We start from the raw sequence: 5,037 nt of genomic DNA on the forward strand, positions 1-5,037 counted from the left end.
AACAAACCAAACATTGAGTTGACTCAAGAAGATGGTTTTATTTATTTTATTTGCCTTTAATAAAATAGAGCACATTTAACGGCAGGTAATAACATGATACAATTTTATCATTAAAAAAAAGTATATTTATAATCTCTCTAAAATGATTTAATATTAAAAAAAAGATGAGTTTTGGCTTGGTAAATCTGGGTGAAGTGTTGGTATAAGATATACATATGCTCCATATTAACCGGACAGCCCGGCTAGCTCAGTCGGTAGAGCATGGGACTCTTAATCCCAGGGTCGTGGGTTCGAGCCCCACGTTGGGCGCAATTATTTTTTCAATTTTTTAATTTGTAAACATCATATTCACGCTGTTTCAAATTATCTTCAAATGACAGATTTTTTTATTATTCAAGCTTTCCGTATAAAATAAAATAAAAGTGCATTTAGCACCAATACCTCAGATGTTGCTCTATTTTATTTTGGTTAGCCTTTTTAGGCCGCAAAAATGTTGGTTCTCGTTCCCTTCCCTCCCGACAAAGTTCTGGGATTTGTCAAATTTGTAATTTTCTTAATTTTTTAGATTTTTCAAAACATTAGGCCTAAAGACTTTGGAATGATTTAGGAAAACATACCAATCAGAAATTTCGGGGTCGGGGGAATGCCGGGACGCCCTCCAGCACCCCCCCCCCCCACACACACCACCACTCCACCCCACACCCGACGCTTCAAGCCAGTGGTAATATATTGTGCTGGGCGTAGTGTGCATGGGGAATTCTACATGTATAAATGTAGGTCTAGCTACATGTACCGTACCGTATTAACAAGCTTTAACAGTAGGCCTACCGCATGTAGGCCTACATTATACATTGTACAAGAAATCTACTGAATTTTGGACACTGGGAAAATATAAATATAAATATTGGAAATAAATGTATTTCTCTGGTCATTGACATAGGTATTTGGGACCTTACCGTAAAATGGGGTAACTTCGGTCAGCGGGGTAACTTTGGTCGGTCAAATAGGCCTATGTTGTTTTTAGTCATATTTGGTGTCAATTTGTTAAGAAATATATTTGGAAGAAATAATAGTCGCTCATGTCCAATTTCCTCAAAATTTATCAATAAATCAGGATTTTTTGACTATGAGCATTTTTTTTACATTTTTTTCAGAAAAAATAAAAATCGATATTTGTGAGCAAGGATGTCTGCTTGATTAATTTTGCAAGGGGTCAAATGTCACACAAAAAAAACACTTGTCCATATACAGCGAAGATCAATTTTTTGCATTTTTTTTCTTCATGGAATGTAATACTCTGAATAAAGTTGGTCGTGCGAAATTTTGGACAATTAATTAATTTTGGTTACTAGAAGTTGAATATCGATCGGTCTTAAAATATTCAAAATTGATTTTGTGCTGAAATGCGAGCGAAGCGCGCGAAAATTTTGAATTTCATCGCTTGGAGGGGCGCAGAATCGATGCTGAATTGGTCAATTTGGCGCCCCCTAAGGGTGGCGCCGGGGCACCCCCCCCCCCTGTCCCCGCTAGTTACGCCACTGCTACTCGGGCCAAAATTTGGCTTGGGCAGCCCTCTTCAAAGTGTCAGGCATTTTTGGTAGGGGTCAATGAAGGTCAAACAGGGGTCAAAATTATAAAATTATGAAACATGATGCAGTCATGTCTACAGTAGAATTCACCACGAACTTTGCAGGACTTAAACCCCATTAAAAGCTATTAAACCAAGATAACACTCATTGAAAACAGCTCAACTGATTAAATCAGATCTTCTCTGGTTGTGCACATGTGTCTGTTTTATATGTGCGGTATCGCAATGAGCTGGTATTACAGCTTCAGTTGGGTAACCGATTATAAAGGAAACGCAAGGAAACAATGGTATGTGCACCTTTGTTCACGAAATGAGACAATGGTCTGCTTTTTGTTAACCAGCATTCTTGAAAATGAGCAACATAATGATTGTTGACTTAACACGGTTTGGAAATAATTTCTTCATATTTTTTGGTGTTATCTGTCGTTTACATATCCTTCCTAAAACACCAAAGTACGCATATTTCCAAACATCTAAATTGGCTAAAAATTTAGGACATGTTACAAAACTATATTTTCTAGAATTTTAGAAGAGTACTTTTAATATTGGCCGGTTATTTTTCACACAGCGACGTTAACTAGGCAATGTACTATTACCTATAACATACACTAAAACGCCAAAGTACGAATATTTCCAAACATCTAAATTAGCTAAAAATTTAGGACATGTTACAAAACTATGTTTTCTAGAATTTTGAGTACTTTTAATATTGGCCGGTTATTTTTCACACAGCGACGTTAACTAGTTAAATCCCCATACTTCTAACGTACGCGTCAATGGTAAGAGCACTGTGTATTTTGTATAGGAAAACGGACAGTAACTGCAGTATGATATCCCAATTCACTTAAACACGGTAGGCCTATTTTGATGATGAAAATTCTACAAAAACAAAGGAGTGAAATGTCTTGGTCTATTCATTGACATGTACTACACCACATTTCGCCATACTGCATTTTAGAAACGCTTGCTGTTAGAATAAGAAAAATTTTAATGTGGATTTATTGTATAAATGATGAAAACATCGACGTGTATACAAGAAGCTACAAGAAAAGTGGTAGGCCACGCCACATGCACCGACATACTATACTGCGCTAATAAAGTATCCTTACACTTAGAAAAATAATCACAATTTCCAAACTGAACAATATTGAAGTAAATTTGTTTTTTAATAGATGCACTATCTAATCCTGCACATTATGACACCACATTGAATCCAATGTGACTTCAAGAAGTAAAGTTACAAGCATTTGATTAGACGAAGGTCCAGTTTCAAAAGTGACAAACTGGCCTATATTCAAAACGCCACAGACCACAATGAATGGCTAATTTATGCGTTTGGCTTTAATTTAATACAAAAGGAACAAAAGAAAACTGAAACAAAAGAACTGACAAATAAAATTAAAGTTATGAAAAGTACAGAGAAGTAAAACTGAAATAAAAACTGCTTTAAATAACGCTCCATTGAAGAAACTGTGTTGTCTCTTTGTTGCGCTTGTTGGAATATTTTTTTCGCCTTGTATAGGCCAGTTTGTCACTTTTAAAACTGGACCTTCGTCTATTCAATTGCTTGTAACTTTACTTCTTGAGGTCACATTAGATTCAATGTGGTGTCATAATGTGCAGGATTAGATAGTGCATCTATTAAGAATAAAAAATCGATATAATGTATGAAAAAACTATTGTGCGTAGGCTCATTTTATTGTATATAGAACACGCAGTTATCAACAATTGAGCGCTATTAACTTACACATTAATGTTTTTAAACAAATAAAATTCCAAAATATGGTACATTTTCTGTCTTTGCTTGTCACGTGGTATGTTGAAGTAATGAAGTTGCGATTATATTTTTTAATTTTCATCATGGCACCAGCAAGCCTTTACGGACGGACGAGCGGTCTAAGGCGCTGGTGTTATGTCAATACTGTATGTCAGTGCAGCGTGGGTTCGAACCCCGCCGGCGCCTCTGCAAAAATAAATTTAATTTATATCTTTTTTAAATTTCATATTATGTTAGGGAAATGTGGCTGGCGAAGAGTGGTGTGGACATGTACTTTAGTATAATTATAATATCCGTCACTTACGCTTCCATCCCTCCGCCTGATATCTATAAGACCTATTGACTTAAAACTTTAGGTTTATGCCGTAGGCCTATAATTAAAAACTTAATGTTTTGGTTCTTGTTGAGGATTTTCATGAATTAATGAGGTAGGGAGGTATAATTTTTTTTTTTATTTATTGTTTCCTTCAATGTAAAAATTAGGTCACATGAAAGGATGGGCCTTTTTCTTTTCTTTTTTATTTAATAAAAAAAATCGGGCTGAGGGATAAATCCTCGAGTGTCACAAAAAGACTTAGAAGTGATCTTTGTTATCTAAGCTTATTTTATGCATAAGTTTTCCTAAATCATTTCAAAGTCTTTTAAAAATGTTTTCAAAAATTTAAAAATATCAACAACAAAATATCAAAAAATTGTGCGCCCAACGTGGGGCTCGAACCCACGACCCTGGGATTAAGAGTCCCATGCTCTACCGACTGAGCTAGCCGGGCTACCATAGTTGAATGTAGCATATGTATATTTTATACCAACACTTCAGCCCGATTTACCAAGCCAAAACTCATCAATCGTGGTTATTTTTTTATTATTATTTTTATTTTTATTTTATATATAGGCCTATAATTTATAATAAAATGTATTATATTATTACCTGTCGTTAAATGTGCATTTTTTAATGGCAAATAAAATAAAATGAATAAAATCATCTTCTTCAGTCAATGTAACTCAATTCTATTTTTGGTTGTTTTGGTTTAGTTTCGCGGGAATATACATATTTCCCGCGGTTTGCTAGTTGTTTGAGCACGCATTTTCAAATTCGTATTAAAAAGCTATGCACATGTTGAGCATGCAATGAATCAATGACTAATGAATCAATATCCGCTTTATCTATCATCTGACTATAGAGGGCATAAAGACATTGATTTGCTATGCCAGATGGTACCCAACCATACTATTTATACGATGCTTTAGGCCGGGGCTTTAGGCCCTTCACAATTGATTTTGAATTTACTGCCCCCCATCCAAAATTGAGAATTGCAAAATATTTTTAAAATCATTTGATTTTTATTTGACACTTTCTCACTTTAATTAGATCTAGGGCCTACATTAATTTGCTAATTTCTTACTTTGATCATCTTACGGTGCTGAACAATGAGAGACTGCCGTTTTTAGTCATTAACAATGTATAAAATGTCGTGATAAAATTAATCAACCCCCGGGAATCACCCATAATTGCAATGTAGCATAGGCTTAGGAGCCGGGGGACTTTTGGTGCGGGGCTAGAATACCATTCAGCCCCCCCAATAATCCTAGGTGAACTAAAAAAATTGTGATAAAATAGAGGGAAAAGTGGTCTTTGTGACCTATATTTTGCAAAATTTTCTGACAACGGGGG

The 5,037-nt window shown here is 35.3% G+C and overlaps 2 non-coding genes across 2 annotated transcripts; one reads left to right on the forward strand and one right to left on the reverse strand.

The window, feature by feature from the left end:
* Positions 1 to 236: 236 nt before the first annotated feature.
* On the forward strand, positions 237 to 309 carry Trnak-cuu (transfer RNA lysine (anticodon CUU)). The gene has a single exon. It is a non-coding gene; the product is annotated as a tRNA-Lys (tRNA).
* Positions 310 to 4,062: 3,753 nt separating this feature from the next.
* On the reverse strand, positions 4,063 to 4,135 carry Trnak-cuu (transfer RNA lysine (anticodon CUU)). The gene has a single exon. It is a non-coding gene; the product is annotated as a tRNA-Lys (tRNA).
* Positions 4,136 to 5,037: the final 902 nt, after the last annotated feature.

Source organism: Amphiura filiformis, chromosome 1, assembly GCF_039555335.1.
Source record: "Amphiura filiformis chromosome 1, Afil_fr2py, whole genome shotgun sequence".
Classification (NCBI taxonomy): Eukaryota; Metazoa; Echinodermata; class Ophiuroidea; order Amphilepidida; family Amphiuridae; genus Amphiura; species Amphiura filiformis.